The sequence below is a fragment of the Lithobates pipiens genome, unplaced genomic scaffold, assembly GCF_037356315.1.
Source record: "Lithobates pipiens isolate NorthernLeopardFrog02 unplaced genomic scaffold, aLitPip1_a1.2 Scaffold_1, whole genome shotgun sequence".
NCBI classification, from domain to species: Eukaryota; Metazoa; Chordata; class Amphibia; order Anura; family Ranidae; genus Lithobates; species Lithobates pipiens.
Window position 1 is genome coordinate 57,368,604 of NW_027507685.1, and position 16,217 is coordinate 57,384,820.

The 16,217-nt window shown below is 43.3% G+C and overlaps 1 pseudogene across 1 annotated transcript in view; it reads left to right on the forward strand.

The window, feature by feature from the left end:
- The window catches only part of LOC143923765 (sodium- and chloride-dependent neutral and basic amino acid transporter B(0+)-like), an 85,768-nt pseudogene extending 70,563 nt beyond the window's left edge, over positions 1-15,205 (forward strand). The window contains exons 10-14 of the transcript XR_013261781.1: positions 700-818; positions 7,457-7,595; positions 7,948-8,123; positions 12,041-12,208; positions 12,891-15,205. The product of XR_013261781.1 is annotated as a sodium- and chloride-dependent neutral and basic amino acid transporter B(0+)-like (transcript). The remainder of the gene's footprint in view (positions 1-699; positions 819-7,456; positions 7,596-7,947; positions 8,124-12,040; positions 12,209-12,890) is intronic.
- Positions 15,206-16,217: the final 1,012 nt, after the last annotated feature.

Below are 16,217 nucleotides of genomic sequence, written 5' to 3' on the forward strand. Positions count from 1 at the left end.
GGGGGGGGGGGGGGTAGCTAACTTGCATTTTTATGAAAGCTCCACTTTAGGAACCCAAAATGTCAATGACAATATCAGAAGCACTTGTTTCTTTTTTTAGAGATTTTCTAATTTGTTGGAAAATTTTCACAGGAACTTACCTTCTCAATCAGGTCATAGAATGTACATTAAATTTGTACCGTTTATTATCAAGTACAATTAATCTGCAGCCAAATCTTTTTTCTTTACTAGAACCTCTATTACTTTTATTAGTTTATATATATCTTGGGAATATTTCTCCTCATGTCTACTTCCAGAGACAGAACAGGAAGAAAGAAACAAACTGAGGGTAGATCCCTGCTTTAACAGTTGTCACTGGAACAGTTTCTCCCTCTCCTTTTGCTCTCCGACACTTGTTGTTTTGAATTCACCTTCTTTGAGGGATTCTTTCAGATGACAACACAAAAACAGATATTTTAAACCTTTCTGCAAAAAAAATGATCGAAGGTTGCATTTTAAAAACAGTTGCATATGCATGATTACACTTAAAGTTTCCTTACAATACTACACTTGTGTATGGGTGAAATTATTAATGAATAAAAGTGGAATTTTCCTATAACCTTTTTGGTGGTAAAAACATATACTATACTTAATATTAGCTTATTGTTTGGATATGGTCATGTATGTTTAATCTACTTACTTTTGTTTTTATCCTTATAGAAACTCTTACAACAACAATACAAGATGTTTTCCCAAAAGTAATGAAAAAAATAAGGATTCCTTTGACGGCTGTGATATGTGCTGTGCTTTTCTTACTGGGGCTCCCGTGTGTTACACAGGTAAACTTTTGCCTGACTGTTGCTACGTGCCTTAAAATAATGGGATTTTTATATACAGCTTACCTGTAAAATCCTTTTCTTGAAAGTACATCACGGGACACAGGAGCTTCATTACATAGTGGGTTATATAGGCACCTCTGGTGATTGGACACTGGTTAACCCCAATTAAGGAGAATTCCTCCCCTATATAACCCCTCCCATATGGGAGGCACCTCAGTTTTGTAGCAAAGCAATAAGAAACCACGTAAAACCCAAGAGGGGCGGGAGCCCTGTGTCCCGTGATGTACTCTCAAGAAAAGGATTTTACAGGAAGCTGTATATAAAAATCCAATTTTCTTGATCATACATCACGGGACACAGGAGCTTCATTACATAGTGGGATGTCCCAAAGCAATGCTCAGATTGAGGGGAGGGAGACACAGATCATAATTATAGACCGCCAGGGACCGGAGGACCTAAACTGCAGCCTGCAGTACACTGCGCCCGAAGGCGATATCCTCTAGCCCTCTGACATCCACCTGATAGAATCTGGTGAATGTGTGGACTGATGACCAAGTTGCAGCCTTACAGATCTGAGCCAGGGAGGCCTGGTGATGCACTGCCCAAGAAGCACTTACAGCCCTAGTAGAGTGCGCTTTCACTTGAAAAGGAGGAATCTTCCCCTTTACACTATAGGCCTGAGAAATAACCTGTCTAACCCACCTTGAGAGAGTGGATTTTGACGCCGCCTGGCCCTTCCTAGGGCTTTCCGGCAAAATAAACAAGCAATCAGTTTTCCTTATCTGAGCAGTTGCCCGAAGATATATACTGATTGCTCTAACCACATCCAAAGTGTGCAAGGATTCTTCTTCTGTGGACTGTGGGTCCGGAAAAAAGGATGGTAGGATTACGTCTTGATTCAAATGGAATCCCGAAACCACCTTAGGTAGAAAGGACCTGTTGGGACGCATGAGCACCCGGTCCTTATAAATAATCAGATACGGCTCCTTGCTGGAAAGAGCTGCTAGCTCTGATACTCTTCTAGCCGTAGATATGGCTACCAAGAAGACCAATTTTTTAGTCAGGAGAACTAATGAAGCCAGATGCAAAGGTTCAAATGGTTGCCCCTGCAAAGCCAAGAGAACCAAATTCAGATCCCATGGGCATACCGGAGGTTTGACTGGCGGTCTTATCCGCATGGCCCCCTGGATGAAAGCCCGCACCAGGGAATGCGATGCAAGTGGCTTCTGAAAAAATGCTGACAGGGCCGAAATCTGCACCTTGATAGTGCTTATGGCCAAATTCATTTCTAGGCCTGACTGGAGAAAGGCCAAGATCCTGCTAATGACATACTTTCTAGGATGCCATTTCCTGAGTTCACACCAGGAAACATATGCCCTCCAGATTTTGTAATAAATAAGCCTGGAGGCCGGCTTTCTGGCATTGACCAGACTAGAAAGGACTGGCCCTGAAAGGCCACAGTCTCTCAGAATGTGGGTCTAAGCAGCCAAACCGTCAAATTCAGACTGCGTAAAGCAGGATGGTAAATTGGACCCTGTGAGAGCAGATCTGGCCGGAGAGGGAGGATCCATGGCCTGCCTACTGCCAACTTCATGATCTCTGCGTACCACGGTCGCCTGGGCCAAGCCGGGGCCACCAAAAGGACCGATTTTGTCTCCCTCTTCACAGTTCCCAGGAACCGCGACAGAAGCGGGCTCGGGGGGAAGGCATAAATCAGATTGTACTGATCCCAGGGAACTGTCAGAGCATCTGACCCCTAAGCAAGTGTATCTCTTGTCCTTGACACAAAAATGTCCAGTTTCCTGTTGAACCTGGATGCAAACAGATCTACGTCTGGAGTACCCCACCTGTGACATATGTTCCGAAACATGTCGGGGTGCAGAGCCCATTCTCCTGGGCACAACTGCTGGCGGCTCAGAAAATCCACCTGCCAATTTTCCACTCTTGGAATGAAGACTGCAGAAAGACACAGAACATGCTTATCTGCCCAGACAAGTATGCGATTCACCTCTTTTTGGGCCACCAGACTCCTGGTACCGCCCTGGTGATTGATATAGGCCACTGCTGTGGCATTGTCGGACTGAACCCAAACAGGGAGACCTCGTAGTCTGTAAGACCACTTTATGAGAGCCATATAAATTGCCCGGATCTGCAGGACATTTATGGGCAATAGCTTCTCGATCGCAGACCATTTCCCCTGTGAGCACGTCTCCTCCAACACTGCTCCCCAGCCTGTCAGGCTGGCATCTGTCGTGATAATCTTCCATGGAAGAGGAAGAAAAGTTTTACCCTTCAGCAAATTCTTGGTTTGTAACCACCAGATGAGACTCCTGCGTGTCCCTGGGGATAGACGCATAGGAAGATCCAAGGATTGGGGCTTCCTGTTCCAAGCCGCAAGGATGCATCTTTGCAGAGGCCTTGAGTGGAACTGGGCGAATGGGACGGCCTTGAAGGAGGCGACCATTTTCCCTAACAGTCTCATGCACAACCGAATGGGGGAAGATCTTCTGCCCAGAATTAGGCGCACCAGATCCCCAATGGCCAAGGCCTTTGGTCTTGGAAGAAACACCTTGCCCTGAGTGGTGTCGATGATCATACCCAGGTATTCCAACCTGGTGGCAGGCTGTAGGGACGACTTTTCTAGGTTTACGATCCAACCTAGGCGTTCCAGGTGTTCTAGCGTTCTGGTGACGCTGTGGTTCAGGAACGCTACTGTTTTCTCCATGAGAATCAAATCATCTAAATAAGCCATGACGGCGATACCCTGAGCTCTTAGGTTTGCCAAGAGAGGGTCCAGAATCTTTGTGAAGACTCGAGGGGCCGTAGCAAGCCCGAACGGCAAGGCCACAAGTTGAAAATGGCGCCGCTCTACCGCAAACCTTAGAAATTTCTGGTGTGCGGGAAAAATTGGCACATGGAGATATGCATCCTTGATATCTATTGATGCCATAAACTCTCCCCCTTGCAGGGAGGAGATCACAGTGACTGCATTTGGAAGGACCGGATGCGTAAAAACTGGTTCAGATCCTTCAGATCTAGGATAGGTCTGACACTTCCATTTGGCTTTGGAACGGTGAAGAGATTTGAGTAAAACCCTGAACCCTGTTCTTTTGGGTCCACTTCTACTATCACCCCCTGGGATAGTAAGTGATCTAAGGCCAGAAATAGCGTTTTTTGACCTTAGAAAGCGAGAAGGTGGAATCTCCTGAAACTCTAGCCTGTAGCCCAGAGATACCAAAGAGATCACCCACTTGTCCCGGATCTCTTCCCGCCAGGCTCCTGCAAACTGCAGGAGCCTTCCCCCCACTTGGCCGAGCGGGGGCGCCCCTTCACGAGGAAGCTTTTGGGCTCTGCTTGGCAGGCTTTCGCCCCCAAGTCTTTTTCTGTCCCTGGGCCCGGCCCTGAGCCTTTCCTGTAGAGGAGGGTTGAGAAGGCAGTCGCCACTGCTTAGAGCTTGATGCTCCGGGAGAGAGAGCACGCCTAAATGAAGGACGCTTGCTCCTTTTGACTGGAAGGAGAGTAGATTTACCCCCTGAAATTTTTTGGACTAATTTATCTAATTCTTCTCCAAACAAACATTCCCCTTTAAATGGGAACCCAATCAAATGCTTTTTGCATGACAGCTCAGCTGCCCAATTCTTTAGCCATAGGGCCCTTCGCATGTGTACCAACATGAGGGACAAACGTGATGCTTTTTGGACAAAATCCAAAATCGCATCAATCATGAAACACAGAATATGAGGCATCTTTGCATACTTCTCTACTTCCTCGCTGGGAAGGAGCCCATGCATCTGCTTAACCTGTTCCTTGAGGAACTGGCACAACCCCACGGCTGCGACTGTAGGTTGCACTACAGCGCTAGCCATGGAAAAGGAGGCTTTTAATAAGGTTTCCAGCTTCTTATCAGTTGGATCTTTAAATACCTGTGCATTATCCAAAGGACAAGTCAGGTTTTTATTCACGCAAGAAACAGCCGCATCGACAGATGGGACCCTCCATTTCTTGGTGAAACTTTCCTCCAGAGGATAATGCATAGAAAACCTTTTAGGAGGAGCAAACAGTTTATCGGGATGTCCCCAATCCTCATACAACAATTCATTCATTAAGGTATGAATTGGAAAGGAATGGGCAGTCTGTGGGGCTTTCCTGACTCCCAGGGAAGAAACAGAGGACGTTACGACTTCAGCAGCAGGCATTCTGAATGTGGTACGCACCAATTCAGTATAATACTGCACCTGTTTTCTGAGCGCCTGGGAGGAGGGGACTCTCTCCTCTTCTTCTGAATCATCCGACTGCTCCTGATCCCTGTCCCAAGACAGGGATCTCTCCTCATTTTCAGAAGAATCCTCTGAGAGAGGAATTTCAGCAGAGGGAGGGGATCTACCCCTTTTCCTGCTATCTTTCAGGGAAGCAGAAATAAATTTCATTATTCTCCCTTCAAAACCCTCCAATATAGCCCTAAGGGAGTCCTCAGTGACATATACCGGGGCTGAAACATTAGGAGAGGCTGCAAAACCTGACAGGGGCACTGACTCATCCTGTGAGGCTGGCTCCAGTCTTGCAGGGGGGGATGGTAACTTACAGGCACTTTTAGAACCCCTGGACCTAGGGGGCGATTTATCAGTGCCTTTGCTACCTCCCCCTGAGACCCTCTTACGAGGAGACATAGTCCTAAGCTACAAAGCAGAGGTACTAGTACAAAGTGCAATCACTGCTGTGCTTAAAGTCTCACAATAAATATATATGCTTAAACTGCATAACCTGATGCTGAGTAGGTGTCTAAGGTTTCCCTGGATCCAATCCCCTCGGATGCTTACTGCCCACAGCTCCTGTGTCTCTCACTTACAGTCCCCTGACACTCTGGGCTTTTTGAATCTGCCGCCTGGCGCCTGCGCAGTACAGCGCCGTGCACACTGACGTGCACAGCTCACAACCACATTCCCCCCACCTTCATTAGGCCGGCGACGCTCCCGGCGCGCGTGCACGAGCACCGCGGGATCCAGGGTGGAAAGCAGAACTCCACCGGAGCTGCGTGGGACCCCCAGACTACGTGGGACCCCTGTTTTACCTTGATGTGGCAGGGACTGCAGTGGAGACGTGAGACAGCTGGAGAACCAGGCTTCACTGAGCGTGTGTACTGAAAGGCATGTAAGTATGCATCAGGCTACTCTTACTCCCTCTAGTGGTGGAAACCAGGTAAGACATACAACTACTCAAAATGAAGAAATCCATCAAATAATTATATATATAGGATTAACTTCCCTTACCTGTCCTCGCCGCAGGAATTGCTGAAACAGACAAATTCCAGCCTTCACCCATCACGGCGGGCAGTGTTAGCCAACCTTCAGGTTTATCTGGGGCTCTTTCTCGGAAGAGCCTCCTGCCTGGACCATGTAAAAGACTCTGCCAGAAACTTTTGTGCACTCTGTATAAACAGTACACCAAGTCTGGTTTTCCCAGAGCCCAGTCTTCCAATAGGAGAGGACTTACAGACCAAACCTCATTTCTTCGGCTGACGAGGCCCAGGTACCATACCATCTTGGGAGTCAAATATCGGCCCAAAGTATGGATCCGGTTTGTTGTAGCCCTTAGGCCCCCGCAGGAACCTGCACAGAGCTAAAGTTTTACGTGACCAACCACCATAGACACTGGCGAAAAAACTGAGGTGCCTCCCATATGGGAGGGGTTATATAGGGGAGGAATTCTCCTTAATTGGGGTTAACCAGTGTCCAATCACCAGAGGTGCCTATATAACCCACTATGTAATGAAGCTCCTGTGTCCCATGATGTATGATCAAGAAAAATACATTTAAAAATCTTTCATAATTAATAACACCAGGGAAATTCTAAACACTGTTCTTTTTTTTTCTTGAAATTGTGGATTTATGCCCAACAAAAACATCACTTATAAAAAAAAAAAAAAGATCTAAATAAGATCTAAATAATTATAAGTAAATGAAAAAATATTGAAACAGCACAATTTTCTTGATACCCTAATCCTTAATCAATGTTTCTCACGGATGGTCCCACTGAATAAGAATGGATTCACAAACATCTGTATGGCTTGGGTAGACTGGGTTGTTCTTTATCTTATATTTGGAAAGATTTAGCAGCACCCTTATCTTAGTTAATCATAGGGTCAGTCCAACCAAAAAATGATAGTTTAGTTCTAGGTGAGCTGAAATATGATCTGTAATTTTGAACCTCTTTTGGAGTGAGATCTCCATACCATACATGCCAAATACTTTACCTCCTATCTTGGAGTGTTTTGTTTTTTCTTTTTGGGTGATTCCAGTCCTTTTGCCTTTTTACAGCAAATAGCATAAATGAAATAAAAAATCTAATACAGAGAGCAGAACCCCCAGGCAATGACTTCCATAGGTCTGCCAACCTGTACTTTCAAAGGTAAAACATATGTTTTGGGTGACATTAAAATGTTGAGAGAGAATATTTCTTTCTTCCTCAATTAAAAGTCCTATACCAAATAAATTCCTGGTACAAATATATTTTACTTTCTGTTGGTTAGAGCCAGGCTACATAGTATAAGCAAATACAATTAAAGCTTTAGATAAATCAAAAGCTCTATAACATGGTGTAGTAGAAATAGCATACAAACATTTAACCGATTATGTCTACAGGCAGGAATATATTGGGTAAACCTCATTGACTCATTTTGTGGTGGATGGGCTCTTCTATTTGCTGCTGTTTTGGAGCTGGTGGCTGTGATCTGGATATATGGTATGTACTTTAAAATGTTCTCGCTTAATATGACTGTGGGCCATGCATACGTACAGTACATAACAACATATTAGGATCAATTGACAAAGCTGTTGATCCATTGAGTAGCTGTCATTTTTTGGGATACCACATAGCTCATATCCCTATAATCTGTAATACTCTTAGAGCAGTCCAAGCGGATTGTTGTCTGCATATTTTATGAGCAGTTAGCTAAAAAAAAATAGAAAGCCTGACTATCTCTTTTATTACAATAATGAAAATACAAAACAGCAAGCATGTAAAAATGTCACATCAAAATTTACTTTAAGGTAAGAGTAAAAATATCAATTACATTTCCAAATGTATACTCATTGGAAATACATTTGTTTTTTTACCTTTATTTTATCATAAGATTAACCTTTGCACATCATACATTTAACAAAGGTGATATATATAATATTACTGTTCATGTTAACAGGTGGGAATAGAGTTATCCTGGATATAGAGATGATGATTGGGAAAAAGCACTGGATATTCTGGTTGTGGTGGAGAGTATGCTGGTATTTTGTATCCCCGGTATTATTAGCAGTAAGTTCTATTATGGCTTTATATAATTATAACAACAGTAGAGTGCAGTCATGTATTGAAGCACATCTTGACATAAAGAGATCATTTCTGCAACAGTGATTATTTCTGTAACATATTTATGTGCCCACTTTAAAACAAAAAGTTGACAATTCTGTGTATGTTTTTCCCTAATTTCGGTGTCCAAAATTAACATTTAAAACGTAATTGTTTTTTAAGTTATTACATAAAACCGTATTGTATTTATTGGTGTATAACACGCACCGGCGTATAACACACACCTTAAATTTAAGAGGGAAGTTTCAGAAATTTTTTTTAATTTTAAAGTAAGGCTCATTAGTGCCCATCAATGCAGCCTGATCTATGCCCATCTGCAGCCTCTAACATGTCAATGATTGCAGCCTATAACATCCCCTTGATTGCAGCCTCTAACATGCCCATGATTGCAGGCTCTATGGTATACATCTGCAGACTTCCCTTTGCAGATGATTGCAGCCACGCCAGTGCTGGATGACACAGATACACGATCTCCTGTGTACCTGGCACTCAGTCACTCACAGTCCCGTCGGGCTCATATGATGGACAGAGCAGTGGTCCAATGCCGAGCCAGGGGCCGGGACTGTGTGTGACAGCGCCAGATACAAAGGAGATCATGTATCTGTGTCACCCAGCGGCGCTCGTCCCCTCCTTCCATAATTATACAGTATGACTTACAGCCAGAGGGACAAAGACTAGGCCCCATTTCACAGTGAACCCCTTTACCTCACATGAAAATGCAAGGTCAGTTTATGTTGCAACCCTCATCCCTTGTAAAAAAAAAACTTATAATGTAGAGAAAGGTTATGTCTATCTTTTTTTTTTTTTTTTTTATTGAAGATTTTCAAGAAGAACAAGACAGGAAAAAAAATAATAAACATTATCTTTAATACATTAGTACATAGTAAGAAGAACATCTGAGTGAATATACATGTCTGAGCATAAGTATCAAACATAAAATGTACAATAGAGTCAGTTCCAAGTTCTAGTTGAGTCTTGCTAGTCTTGGGAACAAGCTGTGCCATGGTGCAGAGACCACTTGACCGACCTTAAGTTTCAATTTCTTTTTATTGAGATTTTCGTTCAATAATTTTTTATTGAGTTTTCAAAGAATCAAAACCTATAAGAGCAAAAGAAAAAGATTAGAAATGCATGAAAGGGAGCATAAATTGGTGAGCAAATGAAGACACCAGCCCTGGGTTCTTTAGTGATAAATACACTGAGAAGGTTAGAAGGGGAGTAGCGTAACCTGCTAATACCTTTTTAAATAAACACAAAAAACTGTCTAACAGTTCTTTAAACACAAACTTATTACCAAAATGGGTTATGATTATGTTATGATTCAGCCACTTCCTGCCAATTGGAGACTGAGCCCAGGATAAAGCTACTGATATGTAGGGATGGCCGAACTGTTCGCCCGGCGGTCGTTTCACTGCAAATTTTGCATGTTTGCGATTCCCCCGATCGGCGGACTATTGCCGCTGTTCGCCCGATGGACATATGTGTTTACAGTGTGAAAGAACTTTGACCCATGATGACACATCCATCATGGGGTACAGGACAGCCTATTGAGACATTTCAGCACATGGGCAATTGGACATTCCCCTTGCCTTATAAATAGACCTGATCTGGCGGCCTTTTTACATTCTGTCTACTGTAACGCTCGCGGCGGGCCCCATTGACTTCAATGGGAGACGAACTTTACAAACCTACAGGTCAAATTTGCAGCCACAAAATAATTACTTTGCTGCTTCAGTCCACCGGAAGATCGAATCCGGGGCGGCAGATTAGATCTCTCCTGACCTACCCCGCGTTTATGTGATCAGTCCCTGGCTTCTCTGCTGCTGCTTTTCCTCAGCTAAAGAAACCAGAGTGCAGGATGATTGCCATGGCGGGATCAAGTAGGCTGTGGCAGGACCGGGAAGGCCGGAGCAGAAAGGGTCTCTCCTGACCGATCCTGGACATGCGGGCTCAATCCCCAGCAGGTCCGCTCTCAATTTAACCTGGGGGGACCCAGAGATCACACTGCTTGCAGTGGCAAGGCTGGGAAGGCTGGAACAGGACGGATTTTAGGTGGCCTTCTCAGAATCTGAGCGCATGCGCACTCCGAATTATGTCTATCTTATGTCTCCTTCCTGTAGGCACTAATGATGCCATATAAAGACACTCCAGCACTGTGTAGAAGCAATTGTTCATGGGATTTGGAACACTCGGTTTGGCTTAGAATCCCATGAGCGGGCCTAGCGTAAGGGCATAAGATAAGATTTTCTTCTACAATTTTTCTCTAATTTTTCTGATAAATTTTACAGTACATTTGTACATTTTTACGTGTGTGTGTGTGGTGGGGGGTTTTGGGGAGCCTGCAACAAAGGCAGATGAACTGCAGACACACAGTGGCACACCTCCAGCTCTGCAGCCCTGTAGCTCTCATTGGCCCTCTTATGACTCACCACCCCTCCCTTCCCCACAAACTCTCACGAGAGTGAGAGAGAGAGCTGTGCATGATGTCATAAACCTAGGGTAATGACCAGATAATAAAAAGAAAGTGGGCTGTGCAAGGTATTTTTTGGCAGAATTTTTTTTTTTTTTTTTACTATCGCTATATAATTGTCAGTGGTCCCAAAAATGTATCTAAAATGTCCGATCTGTCCGCCATAATGTAGAAGTCCCAATAAAAATTTCTCATCACCGCCATTGCTAGTAATGAAAAAATAATATTAAAAATGTCATAAATCTTTCCTCTATTTTGCAGACACTATAACTTTTGTGCAAACCAATCAATATACGCTTATTGCGATTTTATTACCAAAAATATGTAGAAGAATACATATCGGCCTAAACTAAGGAAAAAATTTGCTTTTTTAAAAATAAATTGGGGGTATTTATTATAGCAAAAAGTACAAAATATTGTGTTTTTTTTCAAAATATATGCTCTTTTTTTGTTATAGCGCAAAAAATGAAAACCACAGAGATGATCAAATACCACCAAAAGAAAGCTCTATTTGTGGGGAAAAAAAGACATCAATTTTGTTTGGGTGCAGTGTTACACCACTGCACAATTGTCTGTTAACCACTTCCCTACCGTGCAAGATGGCGGCAGGAACCCTTTGTCCCTCCGAGCCACCGTCATATGACGTCTTTTACTTTCTGAACCTCTAGGGAGCACGCCATGTCACTAGGCACCCAATGTGCGAGCCTGGCAGCCATGATGTCTGCTGCGCACCCGCGATTGCCTGTGAACACAGCAGTGGATCTATGGAATTGCACAGAGTGGTCGCAAACCTCCTCTTTTCGGTTCCCCCTCTGACGCTCCTGGCCCCTCCCCTCAGTCAAGTGCGTGCTCATTTCCAAGCCCCGTTGCTGCATCCATTGACACAGACAGGGGGACTCAGCCCCCTCGATACCTGCTTCCTCATCACTGGCTTTGATTGACAGAAAAGCCAGCGAGACCCAGAAATGAGGGGAGAGAAGAGCTGGAGACATGCACAGCACCGGATCGAATAGAGGCTTAGGTAAGTTAAAGGGGGGGGTGAGGGGGGATGCTGATACCTAAACATTTTTTACCTTAATGCAAGGAATAAAATATGTTAGGCTTTACAATATTAATTGAGGATAATATTAAAATTAATTCTTATACTGGTGCTTATGAACTCCAGTTCTGAAGTACCCCAATAGGTCATGTTTGGTAATATCACATAGTGGCAAAAGTTGTGGGAATTAATGATCCGAGAACTTAGAATACATTTATTTGTATAAGTTAAGAAATTCTGGAAAATTGAGGTCTGGAGTTGAGAAACACTGCAATTGTTACATAAATAATATTTTTTATATATATAAACCATTTATATATAAACCATTTACTTTATGCTTTTTTTTTTTTACAGGCTATTTTAATCTGGTCTTTGGTCACATACGAAAATACAACATATGGTGGTGTAGGTTACCCACAATGGGCAAATATATTAGGATTTTTAATGGTTGTCTTCTGCCTTATATGGATTCCCATCATCGCTATTGTAAAGGTCATTCAAGCCAAAGGGAATATTTTGCAGGTATGAAAAAGCATTTTCTATGATAGATCTAGGTTGTAGGAGTATAAAAACTTTGCTATCTAAAAACAAGCCTAAAAAAAGATGAACTCTTAGGCCGCGTACACACGCGCGGACTGTTGGCCCAACTTTGTCCGTCCAACAGTTTGAGCGAACAGTCCGCTCAAACTTAGCATGGACGGACATGGCCACACACGACGAACGAACAGTTTGCTGAAACCGTGCGCGATGACGTGAACGGCACGTACGACGGGACGCAAAATACGACGTCCTATACACTGCATTATAACTTTCGGCTTGAAAATCCTTTCTGAGCATGCGCGGAACTTAGTTTGACGAACAAGCCTACACACGGGCGGACTGTTCGTTGAAACAAGGTTTCAGCGGACAGTTTTTCGGAATTTCCGTAAAACCTTGTCCGTCCAACTGTCCGCTGAAACTGTCCGCTGAAAGCCCACACACGAGCGGACTGTCCGCCCAAACACTGTTCAGCGGACAAGGTTGGGCCAACAGTCCGCGCGTGTGTACGCGGCCTTACAATGCAGAAACCAGTAAGCAAAAAATTATTTTATCAACTAATACAAAAAAAGCCTGGTGCATAGAGCACAGCACAAACCCCTCAGGATGTCTCCTATAACATGTCAGTGAACTTCCACACTTAACTAATTTTCTTTTATTATCGCAGCGTATTGCAAGTTGTTGTAGACCAGCTGAAAACTGGGGACCTGCCCTGGTGAAGAATCGTGGAGAGCGGTACAAAGATATAAAGGATGACACAGTCAAGGTGGAGGACAACGGAGTGGAAATTCCTGACGTTAAAGGATTTGATAATGTTTCATTTCAGAGAGACTAAGACTGAGACACCATACAGTGCCTTGTAAAAGTATTCACCCCCCTTGGCATTTTTCATGTTTTGTTGCCTCACAACCTGGACTTAACATGGATTGTTTAAGAATTGGCATCATTTAATTTACAGAGCATGCCCACTAATTTGAGGTATGTTTTTTTTTTTATTGTGAAGCAAACAACAAATAGGACAAAATAACAGAAAAAGTCATGTGCATAACTATTCACCCCCCTAAAGTCAATACTTTATAGAGCCACCTTTTGTGGCTATCACAGCTCCAAGTCGCTTTGGATAAGTCTCTATGAGCTTGCCACATCTTACCTCTGGGATTTTTGCCATTCCTCCTTGCAAAACTGCTCCAGTTCCTTCGAGTTGGATGGTTTGCATCTGTGAACAGCAATCTTTAAGTCTGACCACAGATTTTCTGTTGGATTGAGGTCTGGGCTTTGACTAGGCCATTCTAACACATTTACATGTTTCCCCTTAAACCACTCAAGTGTTACTTAAGCAGTTTATTTGGGGTCATTGTCCTGCTGGAAGGCGAACCTCCATCTTAGCCTCAAATCACACAGAGTGATACAGGTTTTGCTCAAGATTCCTGTGTTTAGCACCATCTATCTTTCCCTCAACTCTGACCAGTTTCCCAGTCCTGACTGCTGAAAAACATCCCCACAGCATGATGCTGCCACCACCATGTTTCACTGTGGGAATGCTGTTCTTTGGGTGATGTGATGTGTTGGGTTTGCACCAGACATAGTTCAATTTTAGTCTCATCGGACCAGAGCACCTTCCTCCATACATTTTGGGAGTCTCCCACATGCCTTTTCACAAGCTCAAAATGTGCCATTTTGTTTTTTGCTGAATTTTTTTTTCTTCTGGACACTCTGCCATAAAGCCCAACTCTATGGAGCATACAACTTATTGTCTTCCTATGTACAGATACTCCAGTCTCTGTTGTGGAACTCTGCAGCTCCTCTAGGGTTACCTTAGGTCTCTGTGCTGCCTGATTAATGCCCTCCTTGCCGGTCCATAAGTTTTGGTGTGTGGCCATATCTTGGCAGGTTTGCTGTTGTGCCATGTTCTTTCTATTTGGTTATGATATATTTGATGGTGCTCCTAGGGATCATCAAAGATTTGGATATTTTTTTATAACCTAACCCTGACTTGTACTACTACTTATACAAGTAAGGGACAACAACATTGTCCCTTACATGTTTGGAGAGTTCCTTGGTCTTTATGGCAGTGTTTGGTTAGTGGTGCCTCTTGCTCAGGTGTTGCAGCCTCTGGGGCCTTTCAAAAAGGTGTGTATATGTAATGACAGATCATGTGACACTTAGATTGCACACAGGTGGACATAATTTCACTAATTATGTGACTTCTGAAGAGAATTGTTGTACCAGAGCTTTGGGGCTTCATAACAAATGGTGTGAAGAATACATACGCACATGCAGTATCAGTTTTTTATTTCTGAAAAATAGTTATATATATATATATATATATATATTTCTAATTTTACTTCACCAACTTAGACTATTGTGTTCTGATCCATCACATATAATTCAGATTAAAAAAAACATTGAACTAAAGGCTGTAATGAAACAAAATAGGTAAAAAGCCAAGGGGGTGAATACTTTTGCAAGGCACTGTATATGTATATACATTGACCATCTCTGATAGACTGATAGATGAATCCATAGACTAAGGCAGGCCATACATGGTTCGAATTCTGTCCGGTTCAGAAGGAACTGTCCGATATTTAAACCATGTATGGGCAGGCTAAATACACCAAGTTGTTTAATCAGCATGCTGGGTTTTACCTGCAATTAATCGCTAACTTTTGATATAGCTGCTAGCAATAATCACTGTCTTCTCCCAGTACGGAGGGCTTCCCCACCCCATCCGTCGAGAGAAAACATTGGCACAGCAGGAGGGATTCTCGCATCAGCATTTTCTGTGTTGATGGGGGAATCGAGTTGCAGGAAAGAAATTATGCTCCATGTATGGCTGTCATAACTGCTAAATGGCATCAAGAGGTTTGCTAAAGTGACAGAGAGCTTAATTAGAGCTGTGTAAACATGCATTTTTTTAAATATGGAAAGCGCAATGTATGCACAAGGAACATGGAAAGTGTAAAATATTGTGTGAATGTTACAAGTGCTAAATAAAAGGCATATGTACATAAAAATGTTTTTAATTAATAAACAGGAAACACCTTTTTGTATTGGTGTTTTTGAGGTAACCATATAGTAAATATTACAATTAAATATTGCATAGAAATGTAAAATAGTTTTCAACTTTCTCTTAAGGTTAATGAAAACCCTAACTGAAATGTGCTTAACTTCTTGCCTACCAGGCACGAACACCCCCTTCCTGCCCAGGCCATTTTTCAGCTTTCAGCGCTGTTGCACTTTAAATGACAATTGCGCGGTCATACTACACTGTACCCAAACACATTTTTTATCATTTTCTTCACATAAATAGAGCTTTCTTTTGCTGGCATGTAATCACTGCTGGGTTTTTTGTTTTTTACAAAAAAAAGACCAAAAATTCAGAAAACATTTTTTTTTTACTTTTTTTTATGTCAGTAAATTTTGTAACTAAGTAATTTTTCGCCTTCACTGATGTGCGCTGATGAGGCGGCACTGATAGGCTGAACTGGTGGGCATTGATGAGGTGGCACTCATGGGTGCTGATGAGGTGGCACTTATGGGTACTGATGAGGTGGCACTGATGAGGAGGCACTAATATGCCGCACTTATGGGCACTCATAGGTGGCACTGATATGTGGCACTGATGAGTACTGATAGGTGGCACTGATGGGCACTGTTAGGTGGCACTGATGGACACTAATAGGTGGCACTGGTGGGCACTGATAGGTGGCTGTGGCAGGCACTGATAGGCAGCAGTGACGGGCATGGATAGGCAGCACTGATGGGCATTGATGGATGGCACTGATGGGCGACACTGATGGGTATTGATGGACAGCAGTGATGGGCATTGATGGATAGCACTGATAGGCGGCACTAATTGCCAGCACTAACTGGCATGGCTAATGGGCACTGATTTGTGGCACTTGTGGGCAGTGTGGGCACTGATTGCTGCCACTGGTGGGCTCTGATCACTGGCACTGGTGGGCACTGTATGCTGGCATTAGTGGGCATGGTA